The sequence below is a fragment of the Neopelma chrysocephalum genome, unplaced genomic scaffold (assembly GCF_003984885.1).
Source record: "Neopelma chrysocephalum unplaced genomic scaffold, ASM398488v2 Primary Assembly neopelma1_44, whole genome shotgun sequence".
Taxonomy (NCBI): Eukaryota; Metazoa; Chordata; class Aves; order Passeriformes; family Pipridae; genus Neopelma; species Neopelma chrysocephalum.
Genome location: NW_020897703.1, coordinates 885,519 through 906,282, shown reverse-complemented (window position 1 = coordinate 906,282; position 20,764 = coordinate 885,519). Strand labels below are relative to the sequence as shown.

Genomic DNA, 20,764 nt, shown 5'->3' with positions numbered 1-20,764 from the left:
AAGATGCACACCAAGTGAGAAGGAGGTTGCTGGAAATGGGGTTGTACAATCTATGTGTATGAGCAGGCAGACCTGGGTGGCTGCAGCTGCCTGACCGATAAAGTACAGCTCACATAGATGCAATGGACGGATTTCTTCTGGGTATGAACACTGCTCTGATTTTGAGTCATTCTTTGAGTGCCACGGCCCATGCATAACCCCTGCTTCTCCCCCAAGCAGAGGGCCTGCTCCTGGCCTTCCCCAGGATCACAGTTCCTCTGTGAGACATGAGTGTCTGAGGACAGCATTGCCAAAAACCCATCTCCTTTGTCATATTTTCTGGCAGGGGATCATCTGCCAGGCTGTCAGCACAAGGCTGGGCTGGCCACTGCTATGATAAGACAACCTATTGTTACTCTCCTTGACTTCTCCTCCCTGTTGTCTTGGTTTAATAACAATATATTCAGGAGGTAGGACCTCTAATGACAGTCCGTGGCAGATGGTGGGAATGTGTTTCCAACCCTGAGGCAGTCAGTTCCAGGTATACTGCATGCCTATCCAAGTGAAAGCAAACTGTGGTCTGCACTCTGTTGCCAAAGGAATGGAGAATAGTGCATTAGCGATGTTGATGGTGGCACCACTTCACTGCCTTAGCTCCAGTTTATACTGAAGCTTCAGCATGTCTGGCACAGCAGCACTCAGTGATGAGGTAACTTCATTCAAGCTACTGTCTATCTCCATTCTCCATTGGGCTTATGCACAGGCCAAATAAGGCTGGTGAAGGGTGACAGAGTCTTGCTGACTACTCCTTGGCTTCCCAGCTCATGGATCACCTTATGGATGGGGATTAAGGAGTCTCAGTTTGTGTGATATTGTTGACAGTGCACTGTTGTGGTGGCAATCAGCACCTGCTGTTCCCCAACTCTTAGCAGTCCCACAGCAGAAGGGTCCTCTGAGAGGCCAGAAAACACACTCAGCTGTTTAATCCCTTCTGTCTCTATAGCAGATATCCCAAAAGCCTACCAATGTCCTTTTGGATCTTTGTATCAATACCCAGAATACATGGGGAGACTCTGCCACCACATATCCTGATGGCATCAGAGTGCACTGTGCACCAGTGTCAGCCAAGGCCTTGTATTCTCATGGTCTGATGTGCTCAGCCATCAGATCCACACAGTTGAACAGACACAGTTATCCCATGCCTCTACCTGGCTAGAGGCAGGGCCCCTGTAGTGCTGGTTTTGGTCGTTGTGACTTTCTCCCTGTGCATACATCCAGGAGGTCCCTTCCTATGGCCTCATACAAGGAGCTTGTACCTGACAGGGCTACACAGAGTTTCTCCTTGAAGCCCAGCAGATAATGATCCATTATCAATTTAGATTTTCCACTGCACTGATATCCTACACAAACATCCACCAAGAGGGAAGGTCTTATAAAACAAAGGTCTCCATCACAGCTCACATCTAGTTCAGGCTTCTGCAATGGGAGAGCAGAGAAGCTTTCATGTACACACTTTACAAACACACCCAGTCCTGGCCTGATGCCAATTTAAACATACATTAGCAGCACACACAGACATACATATACATGTACACACACATGGATTTGCTGCCTGCCTATAAATAGGTGATCATCTCTCCTTAGTGTACCTGTATAAGCCTATACAACATAAAATACACGTGCATGGACACACACAAAGAATATTATACCAATGCACATACAAAATTTATAACCATATGCCTTCTGCCATGTCATTTAAATGACAAGGAATTTTGTCACTGCTGATTTCAGCAGGAGCTGCATAGGGTCCATAGTACTTTGCTGCACATTTAAATCTACATTTTATTTAGCTGAATTTTGGAGTGGTGGAGAGAGGCAGGTGAAAGCTAAATTTGAAGATAGGAAGCTTTTCATTCTCAAAAGTGTGGAGAGTCAGCATGCTTTACCACAGAGTCTGGCTGCCCCTTCCATAGAAAAGGGGCTGAGAATGGTAACTGGAGCCTCTTTGTGAAAAGACTGTTTCATGGGATTTTCCAGAGACCAGAGATCCAGCAGCCCAATATCAACACCCTTTGGCAGCATTCATCATTGTCTTGGCTATTTTAATCCATCCAGTTGCTCTGGGGACAGTGCAACTTATGACTCCATTTGTTTGATCCAGCCCTACAATAAATCTGATTAGTGGAGCACAGAGTGCAGGTGACAGTCATTGTGATATAGAGCAGATTTCTTATTCTCAGAACCTGATCTTGAACCAGGCATCTCCTGAGATGCCAATAGCTCTATTTGCTGGGTTTTTATAAATGAAAACCAGCAAACAACAGCAAAGAGCACCAGCAGCCTGGCACTAACTGTCACATATGCAACAAGGCTGAAGGTCCTGAATTTCCTTGCCTAGTGGTAATCTGACCATAGCACTGCCGCCTCACCACTGGCACCGTCATGGGCACTCACATGAAGAAGAGTCAGATGTTCCTGCCTTGTCCATCCAGCTTATCACAGAGGTCCTGGTTCTGCTCTGATAGCTCTGGCTGTGCTAAGCTGTCTTACTCTGCTCTGCTTTACTCCTTGGGAGGAATAGCTCATCACACTTATTCTTCCAATGTCAAGGAACACGTTTCCTGTGCTAGGGCCCAGTTTATTTAAAAACAAAACCAAACACTAGAACCAAATGGTGCCAGATGTTCAAATGATTGGCACTGACGTCTTTCGGAAATCTGGCCACGCATCGCTCGAGACCCAGATCTGCCCTTGGTGGGCAAGCCAGCTTTTGGGCTCTGGGGAAAAGGAAGGGGATGCAACAAAGTGGTCTGGCTGAGAACTGATTTTTAAGGGTAACTAAACTTCCAGCACAACCTTCCTGTCAGTCACATTGTGGAAGTCTGGTGGGATGAACTAGACAAAAGGGGATTTGTGCATGTGAGCAACACAGGGGATCTGGGCTTTTTCTGTACTTCAGTTCTCCTGGTGTAAAGAGGTAGGAATAAAATAACTCGCTCATCTCCAAGCAGTGCTCAGTGTGGAAAGGTTTATGAAATGCTCACAAACTGTTCTGCAGGGAGGGTGCTCTTGTAAGCATCTTGCAGGGGCCTCTTGGCCGCATGACAATGTCAGGGTACTCTAAGTGCAAGAGAGGGATTTGCTTTTACAGTATGACATTTGCCAAACAATTAATGTGAAGAGCAGTGTGCTATAATCACTTTTAGTATTAAACACACACAGTAAAAATAAATGTTTAAAGACACGGGTTTTTTTATGAGTTTAGGACATGATGTTTTGCACATTATTGTAAGAATCCTTACTGCTACCATAAGCTTCTGTTCAAACTGTGTAATTATTACCTGGGACTTTTTTGTTCTCCCATTATGCATTAACTGCATCTAAGAGAACAGAAATGAAAGAATCTGAGTTTTCCTAATTTAATGGTTGGAGGATTTGCTGTGCATTTCTTATTTTACTTTTGCCATAATTTAATCACATCTGAGAGATTAAAACAGGTAAATAGAAATGTATTTTGCACTGGACAATAGTCCAGTCTTATAGAAACCTGCATTAAATTCACAAACTACAGGGAGAGACAGGAAATCATATTATGATTCACATGTCTTTTTCCATTTCCACAGGACTCCTTTAATCACTTCCCAGCCTAGATGTAAGCTTTTCCAAAAGCCTCACCTGACCTCTGCTGTCATCCTCCTGCCCACAAATATAAAATAGGAGTCATCCTAGAAGATGCCATGGGAGCAGACACACAGGCAATACCCTCCTGTATCCAGAAGCTGTAATTGTGTTCATGTTAACTTTGTAACTCACCCCAAAGCCCATAGGATTGCAGGTGGGGCGTTTCCTACACTTTCGTGTTCCAGGAATAGAAAACCAAAACAGTGACCTTTGAGGCCCTGGTCCTGACCCCAAACCAAAGCCCTGTTCTGTTTTCTATTGAAATCAGGTCCCCAAGGCAAAACCTCCTGGAAACACAGGTTTTGGCACCACCAGCAAAGCTGTGGTGGGTGAGGTGCTGGACCTACCATGACAGAAACACATGGCTTGAACCCAGTCTTCGGCTCAGATCACAAGGGAGGGTAGTAACCTGGATTTTTAGTTAATCTGGACTTGGACTCGTATACTAATCCAACTCTAGATCCAGAGATGGTGTGCAAACCCTGCCTTAGGAATTCCAGAAGGAAATGCCCCCCAAACACAAGAAAACCCTCGGGGCTGTATTCAAGCTGACTGCAGGCTGAATGCAGGGTCCTATCCTAACAACCATTACCATTTCTGTATTAATATTCATGGATTTGCGTGCTACCAGCCTTGGGAGGGAGCGAATGTCCTCTAACTGCAACTTCAGCCTGGTCAAGGTGACTGACCTTTTTCATTAAGTGCTTCCAAATTTCCAATCTAGCCATGGATGTGAAAAATCTGTGCTAATTACAGACTTGTCGGGAGGCCAAAAGTGCAGAGGGAAGATAAGGGGGGTTCTGAGAGTTATTTAAAGGCACAGCATCAGCATCAAGAGTGTTTTCAGCTTACATTTACATACTGTCCTGGTCTTGTTATTCAGGTAGGGTTGTCTAAAAATAGGGCCAAAAATCTGGGAGGGCTTGATATGCTGATGCCTGCCCTCGACTCAGATGGCCAAGGTGAAGCTCTTTGGTGGTGCTCAGTAGCAGAGGAACCAACCTCCCTGGTTTTCATCCCAGTCCATTCTGCATTCTGAACATCCGGTACCCTCATGTATGCTATAATAAAATCCCAAACTATATGTGCACAACACTTACAAATAGCGCTTAAAACATAATGGCTTGGTAATATATATATAATATATATAACATATAATCTGAGAGTCGATATGAGTTCTTTCCCTTTTTAGTAAAGCACATTTTGAAACTCACTGACTTTTATTCTTTCCTTCTTTTTTTTAAGTTCCCTGGCACTATGTAGAAAAACCCCATCAGTGTGAAGTGGAATGTAATGCAGTTTATTACCACTAACAAGGGAATGGCCCATAACTCTAGAGACAAAGCCTCAAGTGAGCTATGAAGGTCACTTTCTTGCATCCAGAAAGAAAATGTAATCCTGACTGTGTCATGCTTCCCATTTCAGACACAATGTGGTCTGCTTTCAGTTTTGTTGTAATAAATAGTAAAAAAAAAAAAAAAAAGGTCTTTCAGATGGACTTTCACACAGTCAGTCCTCCACACTTTGGGGGGACTGAAGGTAAGTGTCTGTCTAGATATTATTTATATCTGTCTAGCATTATTTATACTCCTCTGGATCTGCTGGTTAGTTTGTTCATGAATCTTTAGGACATGACTGTGTATCCAGTCACTGCTTCTCCCTGCTGGAAACACTCAAACATCTCAGTGGGTAAAGGCTCAAACAGCAAACTCACAGGCTTGGTCATTACCAAGTTTACCTCCAGAGCTCTCCAATAATATGTTGTTTCAGTTCTTGGAAATCAAGCTTTCCTGTGATCCCCCATCACTGTGACCATGAACCTTAGGGAAATGTTAAAAGATGGTAATGCTGTATTAAAGCCAATGTGGCATCAATCGATCACTGGAGGTACCAGGGTGTACATCATAAGCTGGACAGACGTACAAGTCTTCTGACTGTTTAAGCCTTAGGTCATGAATGAAAATAAACAGCAATCTCCTTTTCCAGGCATTACTACATCAGAGCCCTGCTGCAGGCAAACATTGGGAAAAAACTCTGAAAATGTAGGTTTGCTTTTTGCCCCTTGAACAAACACATTGGCACACTGCTGCAGCTCTCGGGTCAGAGACAACTGGGGTGTAACTGCCATGAGATACATTTTTCCACACCCCCATTCCCCTGGTCCACCTTTCTACGGTTGTAGAAGACAGACAGCCTGGTGGAGGAAAGATGAGTTGCACTTTCCTCCTCTTCCTCAGTCCTGAGTTATTTTGCCCTTGCTAAATGGCTTAGGTTTTGTGCTCTACAGCTGTGGTAATTCACATTTTCCTTGAGTTTCAAAAGGAATATCTTCCTTGGGTGGGATGATGTAGAAAAGTAATAGCTAGTATCACATCACTCTTCCCTTTGCAAATGGTGTCATATAAAACCATGTCAGAAAGTGCTGTGGCACTACCAACAGCAGTTTTCAAAATTATGACAACGAAACACCGTTGATTAAGAAGCTCCTGATCTCTTATTTGGGCCAGGAAGAGAAGGCACATGCAATTATCCGTGACCATGTTAAGTCTTGAAAGAGAAAAGCGCACAAACTAATGCTGGATTGCCTGCTGGGTCCAAACCTGAGGGCAGGCTGAGTGCTGAAGGAGTGAGCAAGAGGGACCTCTGCCTGCACATACAGAGAATGGGCACTAAACATGGTGCGTGCTCACAGCTAAATAACTCTGATAGGATCTAATCTTGCTGCTAATGCATCCAGAAATAAGTACTCTTTTGAGGTATGTAGCTGGTAAATTTTCTTAACCCCAGTTAAGTCAACGGAAGGATGGAGATGGGTAAAATATTTGACCCTATCTATTTGCTTCAGATATTACCTTGAACATCAATTTTTTATCACTAATTCATCACTAACTGATGAACATTTAGCAGCTTTGCCAAACATTTGACACTTAAATAGGAAAGACAAATTGCAGCGTTGCATAAACAAAAAAAGCCAGGGACCATCCTCAAGATTAATTTAATAATGCAAACAAAATGTGGGGGTTTGTGAACCCCAATCCTAGCACTAGCCAGCACCACAGGACAGGGTGCTAGAGCTAACATCATCACCAGCTTCATTACTGTAAACAGACCTGAAGAAGCTAGAAGAGAAACTGTGGTGGATCAGCATTCCTGTGCCTTCCCAGAAAAACTGATCTAAGAATTAGGCTAATTCTTCTTGGGAGAGGACTGGCAAGAGGCATGACACAGTTCCAGCCTCCAAACAACACCCCCTGCATGCAACTTGCCAGCCCAGAGCTGCACAACAGTGTTATTTGGCTGAGTGTATCTGAGGAGAATAATGCTGCCAAGTGGTGCTAATTATACAGCTTGAATAAAAGCTGAAGGCAGAGGCAGTACTCAAGAAAGGCAAGCAGTAGGAAGCTCTGCCAAACCCAAAGCTTTGGCCGTTCTTCCCATGTTTGGCCATGTCCCTTACCCACACTGTGCTGAGCCCAGGCTGACCTGAACAGTGACATGAGGAAATGCTAGAGAAACTGCTTTAGTTTTGTAAATAACAAGTAACATTGTCAATGAGTAAAAAATTATAATTTTGTTCCCCTGCTCCTTTCAAAAAACCACTGTGTCTTCATAGGCGCTCTCCAGGTTTCAGTGCTCTGTGCCAATCCAGGCTGGGATCAAGTTTGGCAGCAGTTTAAAAGAGAAAAAAAATCCTTTTTATAAAGAAATGCATTTAATAGAGAAATGTGTTTTTTCCTCTATTAAATGGATGGATGGATGGATAGATGAAGTCTAGTAAGATGGGTTCTAACCTGCCACCATTCTGAGACAGACTCAGAAAATATTTCCAGTACAGAGTAACAACACTAACACTAATTTTATTGACTTGCTGAAGGTATATATTTCATACTTTTACTTTTATATACTGATAGATGTAGTAATTTTTTATACTTATCTATACTTGCATATCTGTCTGCCTGAAGAACTGATCTGTTACTGAAAATCTGTTATTTTGCTCTCAGTTCTTCTTCCTTAGTCAGAAACTGAACTGATAGCCTTTGAGGATCATAGGCACATCTCAGAAATTTGAAGGGAAAAGGCAACAGTTACTATCCCTGCTTTACACACACCTAGCTTTACACACAAATGCTTCCTGGCTGGCTGCTTCAGCCCCTTGGGGCTTTTCATTTTAATTCTTTTAAATTACTGCTAAGCAACCCTGCAAATTGTCTGATGCCAAGTTCCTCCCATTCCTCCTAAAGAAGTCAGCAGGAGTTTCACTTGTGCAGTTCTCTAAAGGGGAGCAGAACTGGGACTATCACACTACACACTGAAACCTGTGCTCCCCAGTTCATGACAGGTTGTCTGTACGTTCCCTTAGAGCGAAAGAAGCAGCCAAATAAATCCAGAGAGCATCTGTATTTGGATTTATGCACACCTATCCCATCTGTAGAGCAAAGAGCAATTCAGCTTCCTCATCACACATTTAGACCGACTGCCTTCTGATTTCCACAAATGCGATCTGTTCACACTGGAGGTGTGGCGAATCCATCTCCCTTTGCTAGCCCTGCAGTTGCCCATTTCCTGGCACCAGCCTGGCCAGAGTGCAATAGCAGCTCCAGACTGCCTGCCATAGGGCACTGAAACAGCACCCTGGGATCCTGCACCGGGATTCAAAGCTGTGGGGACACAGTGACTTCAGCTCTGTGTGGCACAGGACAAGGTGACCCATGCAGAGCAAACCAGAGCACAGGTTCTCACTTTTGGCCTTCAGTAATATTCCACTTTCCAGAAGAATTTGCTTAAGACCTCCACAGCAGTCTAACATTCATTTTATGCACAATTGTCATTTCTTTATAATTGAATATCTTTGGAAGTTTTGCAGCCAGGTAGGATTCTGCACCTGAATATAGACTTTACTGTGCTATCAAGGGAAATGTCCCTTGCCAAAGAGAATCAGTGATTGACATCAAGGAAGGAAAGCAAACACCAAAACTTTAACAAAATTCCCATGCGGGTGCAGACAGCATGCCAGTGCAGATCAGAGCAGGTACAGTGAGAGGAGGCATGGATGGAGGAGTGGGGAGATGGAAATATGGTGTCTGCAGGGTGTTCAGCTCTCGGTGGGTTTTATGGCACCAACAAAGCAGGACTGAAACGACGAGTGCTGTGATCTCCTCTGAGTTTGGTTTTTTTTTTCTTGCTCCCTGGTTGTTAAGAAATCATCTGTGAGATGGAGAGCAGCTATTATTTAAATATGTAACACCACCCCATTTTGGTGTTAGCGATCTGAGGGTGGTGCCCCAACACTGTAAATCCAGCTTTATATATTTACACATGGCATTTCCTTGACTACTACTGTTCTGAAACCCCCAAATCCATCAATCTAATGGAGATACACGGACAGGAAAAACACGCACTGGAAAACTACTGGCACGTTGTATGAAATGGTCAGATTTAATAAGCTGATTAATTATTCACTCCAATTGAGAGTGAAATACACTATTTGAGTCTATTTATGGATGTCTGATTAGTGCAAGTAATTTTCCATTGCTTTATTATGTTTGCTAACATGAAAATCATGTTGTGATAATGGTCTTAAGTCATTTTGTTGTATAAGCATGTGCCAGCAAGCTCATTCCACCCAAGGCCAGGGACACATTCCAGTGGGCACCACTTACTTTCACACCACTGTGCTATTTCCAAGGGCTTCTGCAGAGCCAAGTTGCCAACAGAGTGGGAATTTCATTTAAAGGGAGCCATTACACTGCCAGGCTCTCTAAGTGGCACGGCACTATTTTCAAACGACTGCCACTGTGACAAGGTGCAGGAGAAGGGCTGGGCTGGCTGCTCCCCAGACTGTGATAGATGTCTCTGGTGGCTAGAGGGGGGATGCAGCAGTAAATTGCATCACACTGTTGACTACTTGTGCTGTAGCAAACGGATGCAAGATGCAGCACCAGTACCTAATGCAGCCACTTGGCAAATCAAGTCTTTGAGGGCAGACCTCAGAGTCAAAGAAGAGTCTTATGGGCTCTCACATCCAACCTCCCATACGAAAGTGGCCTGAGTATTTCATCCCATTAGCTTGTACTGAGTTCAACTTTAAAGTGCTGCTTGCAGATATAAAACAGCAACAGGCACAGACAGCAGGATGGAGAAAAGCCTTGACTCTATCACTGCATACTCTAATGCTCCAGGCTCACTATGTGTCCAGGCTTGCACCCCACAAGGCCTCAAATAACTTTTCTGGGCTTTGGGGTGAATTGAAAGGAGTACAGCAGCATGTGCCACCCCTGCAGAGCCCTAGGTACTCTGCCCATGGCAGTTTTGTACTTTTTGAAAACACCAGGAAGGAAAGAAATGAGAACTGAGAAAGAGCTGGATGGCATGGCCCTGCTGGCCAGGTCTGCCACCAAGCTCATCGTGGTATGTGACTGTGGACAGTGTTGAGTGGGACACTCTCAATATTCATCTCAACAACCCATTTCAAATGGACAAGTACAGCAGAGTGCTCTGCCACCAGCCTAACTCTTCCCTGCCCTTCTGTCCCCTTCCCCACAGCACAGAGCTCCTGGCTCCAGCCCCAACATAACACTACCCCTTTTATTTTACACAAAGTGTTGGTCTCCTTTTCCTGCCCATGAAAAGCACTGCCTGCTGAAACAGCAAGAATTGGACTTGGAAACAGCAGGTAATTATTATAAATGAGAGTAACTGGAGTAAGCAGAAGATGAGGAGCACGAGCTGAGCCTGCTCCTAGGTCAGTCTCATGGCGGTTCCTTCCCCACTTCAGGCCAGGGGGAGGTGGCCTTTTCATCTCTCTGCTATGAAAACCAAGCAGGAAAAACCATCCAAGTTTTAACCTTGCAGTGGCATCACAGCACTGAAAAGCCCATGTTCAGCAACTGGGCTGAGACTCGAACCAGGAAAGGCAGTGAGGTCCCCATCCCAGGGTCAGCTGGAGGCACTGGCATGACAGAAACTTGAACACTCTCAAATTCCTAGACAGTTTTTGGCGTTGTTCATTTTTAGCAGTTTTCCCCCTTCTCTCAGTTCTCTTTGGATTTTGCAAGTGTGCTTTTTGCAGACAGATTCAGCCGTGCTGTGAACAGGGATGAGGCTGCACAGCTGTTCTGTCACCCACAGGGCAATTGTGGATGGCAGTACTTCAGGTAGACACAGCTGGGTTTAGCAATTGTGAAAGGTGCCAGACAGACAGACACTCTTTTCAGACCCTCAGGGAAGCCCGTGCTCCCACATACCCTTCACCTACCAGGAAGCAACTTGCAAAAGGTGTGAGGTAGCTCAGCTCCTATGAGAGAAATGCAAGCAAAAGCATGTGTACAGGCTATGGCTGATGGAGGGGGAACTTCACAGTAACCAGCACATTGCCTCCAGCAACAGCTTCCAGCTGCAAAAAGCCAGGGGTCCCTGGAAACGTGACCTCCCGGCTGCCACACTGCCCTCTCGGCCACAGGTCAGGTCCCAGTCCCTCTCTCAACACCATGCAAATGCCATTAAAGGAGGAAGGAGGCAGTTGGAGTGAGAGTGAGGAGGCAGGGGGAAACCTTCTGTTTAAGACTGCGGAAATTTTCAGTGAAATGAAAACAAATTGCTCTAAGTAAACCATTTGTCACAGTCTGATTACTCTGCTGCCACTCTGGGAACACCAATTTGTCATGCTAGATCAGGATAACAGCAGGCTGACTGTACGAAATGGCACGCTGCCTTCTGGCTCTTTCTGCCTGCAACCCATAAGGGCAGTGGGGATCTCCTGCAGCTCCTTCCCGGTGCCCATCCCTCCTGACAGCACAGGCACACACTGGGGTCCCTGCAGTCAGTGTCACACTGCTGATTGACTCCCGCTTCCCAGCAAGCATCTCCATCTCCTGGAACTGCAACTCCACCTGAGTCCTGTCGAATATGCTGTTTTTACCTGTTTATCCCAGTGTGTCTACCTAAACTACAAGGTGTCCACAGCAGAAATTATTTTTTGCACTAGTGGTTGGCATAATACTGCCCTAAACTGAATTTTGGCACTGAAGTGTCCTGGCAATACACCTATTAATCATAATTCTTCTTACTTTAAAAGCCCATATCTCCTATTAGTTACACCTTCAGGAATGCCATGTCCAAGCCTGTAGAGTTTGCCTGGTCGAGTCCCAATCCACATTTCCCTCTCCTTGGTGAGTTTCAACAGTGTATAGGTGAAGCAATTAAAAAACCCTAAACAAATACAGAGAAAACAACAACAACAACAAAAAAAGCTGTGAGATTCACATTTAAATAGGTGCTTAAAGAAGGAGGATTAACGCAAGGAAGCAAGAAGCAAGGACTAGCCAAAATTCATAAAGCATGGGAAAACAGCAGAAAAAATTCCAAGTCTAAGAATTAATTCCCTTAGCTTCACTGTCCATAGCTAATAAACAATAATTTGAGTCTCCCCTGCTTGTGTCTCTCTGGAACTGTGCAGCAGTTTGTAATGCTGAAAACAAAACAATTAACTCCAGACCAAATAAAAATATCTTTGAGACAACAAAAAGATAAATACCTTGAAATGTCACTTTGCATAAATGGTCCATTCAGTCCAACACAAAATCCTTCATCTCATTTTCAGATTATTGATCCTTTTTCTAAACCTATTCTCCTTTTAAATTGATAGGTCAACATTTAAATAAAGAGATGCCTTTTTGAAAGGAAAGCAAAACAACAAACAAGTTTTGTTTGCAAATCACAGGAATGAACTAGCTGAGAATTTCCTTTTTCTTTAACATTGATAAATAAAAAGGGGAAAATCAGAAAGATATTAGATTTTAGAACTTCTCATTTCCCATTTTGGGGCTACTAGGACTTGGCAGGTCCCCACTGAGTTAGCAAACTATACCAGTTGTCTTCCATTTTCTGATATATTCATTATTTGTCGAGAGCAGTAATGAAGGTGAACTTGAAAAGCTGGATAAAACCTTTCGTGATACATTATTTGTTTTACAGGGTGGAGACTTCAGTCCTTGTATATTTGAAAAATATTTAGCAGAAAGGGACAGTTCTCTAGGTATGAGGTTCCACTAAATATTGCATAGCAGTAATAATAATAAAGTATTGTGTCACTTATTATGGATTACATTATAAATGCATGGTGTTTCCATGCATTGGGAAAACAACCTCTGGGACCACTTCTAAGGAACACTGAAGAGGTAAGAAAGGAAAGAAAAGGCATATATGTTCCACAGCAGTCAACACACTTGCCATTTCCAAATGGGTCCACATTACAATGGGTCAACATGGTAGATACAATTTTCAGCACTCAACAAGAAATAAACCCCTACTGATTTAAGCATTATAATATAATGCCTACAAAGAGATCATAATTTTCTAAATCTTAATAGTTTTCTGAATCCACTCTCACAAAGTTTTAAGTAGCTACTTCCCAGTCACAGGGATTAATATGAGTGGTTACTCTAGCTGAGAGAAAAGGTTTCATGGTCAGGAAGCGATCTGATTATCAATAGTCCTTTAGGTCCCAAAAAACAGCAAGAGTTGGTTTTCTCATCCCATCTCTGGGTGGGTTCCAGAATACCACACATTGAAACCAACACAAGTAAAATGCTGGCAAAACAAGAGAGTAAATCACAGCAGTGAGATATCAAACTACAAACTACTACTTTTCCCCCCGCAGAGACCATTAGCTCTACCATGTTAGTCACCAGCCTAAGTCACCAATTCACCTTCACCTTTTTAGTCACAAGCATCTGTTACCAGCCCAGCACAGCTCTGGCAGTGAGCACACTGCAAGGGAATGGAGAGAGAGTGCTTGAAATTCCAAAGGCAGGTTCAGTGTGTGCTTCTCTAGTTCAATGAGCATTGAGACACTCCTCTTTGCTGTGGCCTTGCAAATTCCAATTGATCCGAAACCAACCTGTATTTTCTAACTGCTGCTGCTGAGTTTGAACTTCGGTGAAAAATCTATTTGCTAAAAATGAAAGTTGCCAATGAATAATCAGTCTGTTTATGTGGCTTAGGGAAGCTGAGACAGAGACTGAGCGAAAGAAAAAGCCAAATAACTCATTAAGTGATCTATATTGTGCCAGTACAGTTGGCATAAATTATAATTATCCTAATAAGACTTTCTCACTTATATAAGCCCCTCCACTCAGGGATCTCAAAACACTTTGCAACCATTAATGATGTTAACTTCATAACATTCCTGACCTCATTTACAGGAGAGGGAATTGAGGAAACGGGAGAAAACACCACCATTTTCTGTAACAGATAGCTTTCATTTTGTAATTGCCTGTAAAGTTTATACCTGAAACTAAATCACACTTAAAAATCAAGGTCAGTTCTGAACTCTTGAGCCAGCAGTAGGCATTCCATTACAGTGTGAGTGAAAAAAAAAAAAAAACCAAACAACAAAAACCCCCAAACTAACACAAAGACTTGTGCTGGGATGGCCTGTCTGCAAAGCTTCTGCAAAGAGCCTTGGGTCACTGAAATTTGTCACCTTGGAAACCTGGCAGACTCAAAGAGCAAGCTTCTGCCTCGGGTCCTCACACAGAACTCCTACCTGAAACTGTATTCACACGTGGGATGGGTGTTATCAGTGTCCACTTCTGCACATTCACAACTCTTGGGTTTGGCTCCTGCTCTGAAAGGAAAAGTTAAAGAGAAGCAACATGAAATCCTAGGAAAAGAAAAAAACCCAAATTGCAACAAATAGCTGAACACATTGCAGGTATGCACCTAGGAGAAAGCAGGACTTGAGTAGCAGCCACCACGGATTTCTCAAGAACAAATTGTGTCAAAATAATTTCTTCCTGAGAGGTGATAGGTTTTGCAGGTAGAACAACAGCAGATGTCACATACACTGACTTTACCTATTGTTTTTTAGAGCAGTCTCACAGATGAATGAAGTGTGGAGATTTCACATTGTGGGAAGAATGCAAAAGTGGTTGGAAAACAGCACTTAGGAAAGCAGTTATCAATGTTTCAGCATCAAAATAGCAGAATGGACCCGTGTGTTCCACTGGGAGCTGCCCTGTGTCTAGGACTATTGAATACTTCCACTAATGATCTGGATGATAAAACAGAGACCACACTTATTAAATCTGCAGATCATGCCAATTAAGGGAGAGCCACACATAAGGATGAACAGACTTGGAACTGAAAATTATTTAACAAATGAGAGCTCTAGCCACAACCACCAAATGTGCTTTAACAGGCCTGAGGGCTTGTTTTCCCTGTGAGGTTCATGAAACAACCCTTCTGCTCTCTTCAGCAGGGAGAAGGCCCTGGAGAAGCACCACATTTGGGTTCTGCATTTCCAGACAATCAGATGCCATCAGGTAAGAGTTTAATTGGAGCACTGAACAGGATCAGAGGTCCAGAAAACGAAATTTCTGTGGAAAGCACTGCAAGAATTTGAGTAGTTTAATCTGAAACGGGAAAACTGAGAGAGGAACCAGTAACAGTCTTCTGTAAAAATTGTATTTTCTACTTCTGTGATGGATGGCCTGCCAGAGGAGGGTTAGAAGGACAAGAAGGTTGTTGCACTGGACTAACAACCCAACAACCCATTCCCTGCTGGGCTCCCAAGTCTAAGTTTGTCTCCATGGATTATACAGGACTCTTCCAGTGATATTAGCCTTTTAAGTTAAAGTTGGCCTTTAGAAATAATTCACCTGTGTTATATCTGTAGGCTCATTTGGGCCTGTGTTGGACCAAAAAGGCCATCAGGCTTGTGCAGTAGTTTTGAACCAGATAAGGTTCAAAATTAACAAAGAATTCACCTTCTATATTGGGGCTGAAAGGAGAATCGAGGTAACAAAGAGCAGAGGGGTGGAGTCAGTTGTTTTACGGCAGAAACCCCAAATCTATACCTCGCCATATTTGCTAATTGTTTAGTAAAAATCAATTGCCAGGAATGTCACAGGAAGCCGAGCATTGTTGAGAGCACTGGGGACAGAGACACAAAGAGGACATAAACAGCAGAACAAACTGCCCCAGGAATGGAGCTGCTGCCACCCAGCACTGCAAACTGCTGTATTCACTTCTGCTGTGGTGCAGAAGAAATTGCAGCAGAGCATGGCTGAGCTGCCATCACCCTTCACCTGGTGTCTCTAAAGAGTCTACAAAAATGTGTTTGCATTGGCAGCTCAAATTTTAGAGTTTTACAGAATAAGGATCTTAAGGCAAGGGAGGAGCTTGTTGGGGTTTCCAAAACTTTTCTTCTGCAAAAAGAAAAGAATTTTATCATCATAGACCACCCATGTTGGAGAGGAGTCGTCCCACAAATTCTCCTTTGTGTTGCTCTTCTCTACTCAGTTATATTAATCTAAAAATGAAATTAACTTTCTTGCTCCCACCATTGAAATTCCCATCCCAAACAGATAGCCAAATAATGTTAATACTAATTTTAATTCTGAAAAGCATACAAAAAAAAGGGGAAATTTTCTCATTATTAATGGAAGAAAAGCCCTGTTTAGCATATCTAAATGAAAAGTGTAAGATCGATAACCCATACAATAGCAATCATGAAAAAGCTACAAGATGGAATTATTCTCTCAGGACTTTTATCAAGGTAGTTACCATACATTAAATGTGAAATCCACCCAGAAATCACTCAGAGAATTCAGTATTCACATACTTCTCTACTGTAAATAATTCCCCCTGCAACAGTAAATGTTCTCTGTTTATGACTCCATAATTCAGGTTGTGTCAGCAATTAGCACATGAAGTTTTAGGCAGTGTGCTACATTTTTTTTTAAGAGTTAGAGCAAGGTGAGCATTGCAGGAAGCCAGGCTGCTGCTGGGTTTGCTGGAGCAGAGGCCAGCACAGACAGTGAGCAGTAGTGCTGGCTCCCAGAAAGATGGACACACGGAGAAAGGGGATGTGGACAGCTCACACCCACACAAAGCACTTCTCCAACTGCAAGATGTTCCACTGACCTCAAACGAACTGAAGGCATGAAGATACTTCCCACATGGAAAACACTGCTGTACACTTCAGGAGAATTCAAATGAAGACTTCCCTGTGCAAGTTTAAACCAGCAAAGTCTGTTACCCAGGGTAACACCTTTGTCAGAGGGACATGAATAGCATCAGGCACTTTATTCTTTCTGTTTCAAAAGTTCTCCTAATTAGGTATTGCCATGTGTTTTTCATTGTGGAGAAGCTGTTTTAATTACTCCTAACAGTCACTGGAGGGAATTACTGCTGTACAGAGCAGATCAGCATTCTCCTGCCTCATACCCATGACAGGAAAAGTGCAGCATGTCATGTAAAAATACATTGTGGTATTTATCAGCTGGTCTTCTACAAGTAAGAACAGGCCCACGTAAGGTCCAGTGAACCTAGAGAGGAAAACAACCCCCTTCTTCCATTTAACTGTTGCAACACTGGCTTATGTTCATGGTAAATCAGTATCTTAGGCAACACACAGCATAAGAGGGGACATTCATTTCCCTCCCTGTCTCTGCCTCCAGCAATTTTATTATGCTCCTGAACTCTGGGTCTGTGCAGGGAACATGTTGGTGAATGAGGTGAGCAACTGTGTATGATCTAAAATTTGTCTGATCCCTCCATGTCCAGCACTAAGCTATGTTTCCTAAGGCATGAATTTTGAAGGTGGTATATTTTTGTTTGCCAAAATTTTAATCTATCTGGCCATTTTAAAATCATAGAAGTGGAGAAAAAAAGCACTTTTAAAATGGTACTTTGGAAGCCACATCAAAGACAGCTCAAGCCTTCTCTCGATGGAGCCAGAGGTACAAGTCAGTATATAAGAATATCTGAATAGGAGTAGACTTGAGCAGAAACTCCAAAGGTGGTACCACAGACAGGGAACATCCTTCAAAGTCTATTAGTTGCATTAGCAGACGATACAATGAAAGCGTAGTAGGAGAGATGCACTAATACCCTTGGACAAGGTTTGCAGGGTGCTGGCAATGCAGAACACCTGTAAGATTCAGCTTTGACAGACTGAAGCTGTTGCAATCATTTAATGTCACAAATTTACCAAAGAAGCCAGAAGAGTGGAAAATGGAAGAGTGTATTGGGCAGATAACTCACATCAATTATTTATTTCTACAAAGTTCCCAAGTCTGACATCAGAAGTCTGCATTAAATAAATGAGTTTCTTTCCATATTCATTAAAATAATTGCTATTTTCATTGCACTAATGATATGAATTCATTACTACTGCACAGTGTCTATACATATTCTCATGAACTGATTTTATGCATTGTCATTTGTAACTAAATTAGCAGTAATAGGCAAAAGAAATCCCAAAACTTTTTATGGTAACACTATTTGGAATAGATCCTGATATCCTTCTTTAAAGATATTCTTGGATGTAGTGAGTCTGAACTCCTGCAGCTGTTTTTGTGGTTGTCGTTTATTAGACATTTCTGTGGGACCACAGGTGGCTGAAACCAACAGGAGCAAGGGTTCAGGTGGAAACTAGCCAGTCAAATATGGGGTGCATAGTCCACTTTAAAGCCTACTGTGTTGGCAAACACAAACTTTAGTTAGAAAGCCACAACTGAAACCTAAAACCTTAAGCAAATCTTGCTGGTCTCTAACCAAACATCCAGGGAGAACATTTCAGTTATCAGCACACAGCACACAGAGACATAAAAAGATTCAATCACCAGGGGATAAGGCTACACAAATTTAGGCCACATTAAGCATCATTTTCTCTTTATAGTGAGGAGTAATTAACCACTGAAACAACTGGCCAAGGGACTTGACATGAGCACTTGATGTCTTGAAAACTAGACAGGACATCTGCTTTTTAAAAGCTCTGTGGTAACACCTGTTTAACACAGGAATGAGCATAGGACAAAACACTATGGGCTGTTTTATTCATTAGGTCAGCCTTAAACCACAGTACAGCATTGCTACAAGCTGTAGGGTCTGATATCATATGAAATCCTTTGGTACTCCTGCAACTGATCCTCCTCTAGCAACGTATTAAGTGCATTGAATATTTATTTGAAAGGTCTCAGATTTTCTGATGAAACACAAATCATCCTCATTGCATATTCACAGCTGATTTTACAAACCACAAGGCCAGATCCTCAGCTAGAATAAATCACTGCAGTTCCACTGATGTAAGTGGAGTTTGATCATTTGTCATGAGATGAAAAATCTGAGCCCTTTATCACAGGCACCTATATATTTCCCAGTTTTCCCACATTACTCATGCAAATCTCCCAATGATTTCCATGTAAGGCTGTGAACAGACATCTCTGCATCTTCAGTGCTGTATTCTGGACTTTCTCTAGCATTCACTTGACAATTCTGTTTATTCAAATTTTATCATGTGTGCACCTTGTTTTCAGCATGTTTTGTCAGTGCTTAAAGGGAATAATCAAGCCTAGAGCTAACCAGCAAACAAATAGACTTAATGAGGTTATAAACAGGATTAGCACTTCAAGAGGACAGGTCAAATGCAGATAGGCACTCAAGGGACAGTTTTCACCATCAAGGCAGGTGTGCCATGTTAAGGAGGGAAGGGGGAGCTCTTAATGCTGTATTTCTAACCAGAGATCTTAAAAATACAATATTGCATAGTGGAAACTGAGAGTTTATAAATATTTATACAAGTGAATTCAGTGGGACTGATGACACTATTGTTTTAAGATATTATTCTCCTTTGCCAGAGGAGAAGCATAGGCTAAAATATCATTAATGTAGCTTGTGTAAGGTGCAATGCATACATTGCATGAAGTGATGCAACTTGTGTCTGCTGCCTCTGTCCTGCTAACGGTGCACCCTTGGGAAGGGCCTAACTTCCACCTCTACAATGATTCTGACTTGTGTGCTCCAGCCTTCAAACACCTTCGCGGTCTTCCACTGCACACACTCCAGCTTGTCAGCATCTCTTCTACAGCCTCCATACCACACATGCTCCAATGTGGATCAACCCCTGATGGTATTTGCAAAGCAGGGCTGAAATGAAAAGTGTCAAACACTCAGCTACTGTCTTTTGAAATCCTCATGGTCTTTCAATGTCAGTGGTCAAAACCAGAACTCACCAGTCTGTGGGAACAAGCTGAGTCGGTCTGCACCTGCATTTAATTAATTGGAATCAAAAGGAAAGGATGACCTTAGCTAAATGTTTTGACAGAGAGAATGTTGTGTTTCTCAACGTGGAAAACCACTCAGTGGTCCGTATGATAGCGTGTGTTTTTTCTCATGGCTGAACACAGGCACCCCATGATGCAACTGTGAATGTGTGGGATCAAAACACTGGTTTAGGACGATCCTGGGAATTCTGGTTAACTAAAAGACAACACCAGGTGCTGTTTAAGAGAGAATATGAATAAAAGGGGAATGCTGAAAATGACCTGTGGAAAAATCCCAAAATCAAACTCTGTGTGTGCATACAGCCTCATTCCTTTCAGCACCCATATGAGTCCAACCCAACAAAAGCTGAGAAATTAAAATAATTTCTGCCAGTCCTAATTAATTGCCTTTTACATTTTCAAGCCTTATGGCCCATCTTTATACCTGCCTAAGAGAGAAAATAGCTTTTGCTGTACACTGAAGAATTGAGAGTAAGAATTTATGGGCTGAAGGGAGAAAGCATATGACAGTTCAAAATTCTTTTGAGAGTTTTCTGGCATCTTTCCCCTACTGAAATCAGGTTTTCAGCCTGACAGTGACCAAGTTATAGCAGGATGTGCAGGGTGATGCCATGCCCTTTCAGAAGTGTGTCACAAAGCCACGTGTTGTGTTCTGCAACTGCCACTCACAAAATCAAATACCACTTTCATGAAGGAATAGTTTGGGATAGGTTCTATAATAGAAATCCTTTCTCTTGTGCTAGAAAAGGGCTTGCATAAAAGTGAATTAGATTCAAAGGAGTGAGGTGGTACCTCTTCCATTAAAAGGAGGATTCATTTTGCTCCAGAGAAGGAGTGGGGTTGATCCCCCATAGGATCCAACAGGAACTTTTTGTTAAGTGCCAGACATTTGGATGTATTCAGAGATACTCGTCTTTCCACAGTGCCAGCACAAGGAAGAGGGATTCTACAGTGCAACATCTGCAGCCAGTGCCAGAGAGGAGCCTCCCTTGGAAAATTTCACAACTGATGCAGGGATGTAAAAAAGGAAGAAA

The 20,764-nt window shown here is 42.8% G+C and overlaps 1 protein-coding gene across 1 annotated transcript in view; it reads right to left on the bottom strand.

The window, feature by feature from the left end:
- The window catches only part of CPS1 (carbamoyl-phosphate synthase 1), a 330,044-nt gene that overhangs the window by 1,802 nt on the left and 307,478 nt on the right, over positions 1–20,764 (bottom strand). Inside the window, exon 49 of the transcript XR_003533439.1 lies at positions 14,223–14,323. The gene's annotated coding sequence lies outside the window, so the exon portion shown is untranslated. The remainder of the gene's footprint in view (positions 1–14,222; positions 14,324–20,764) is intronic.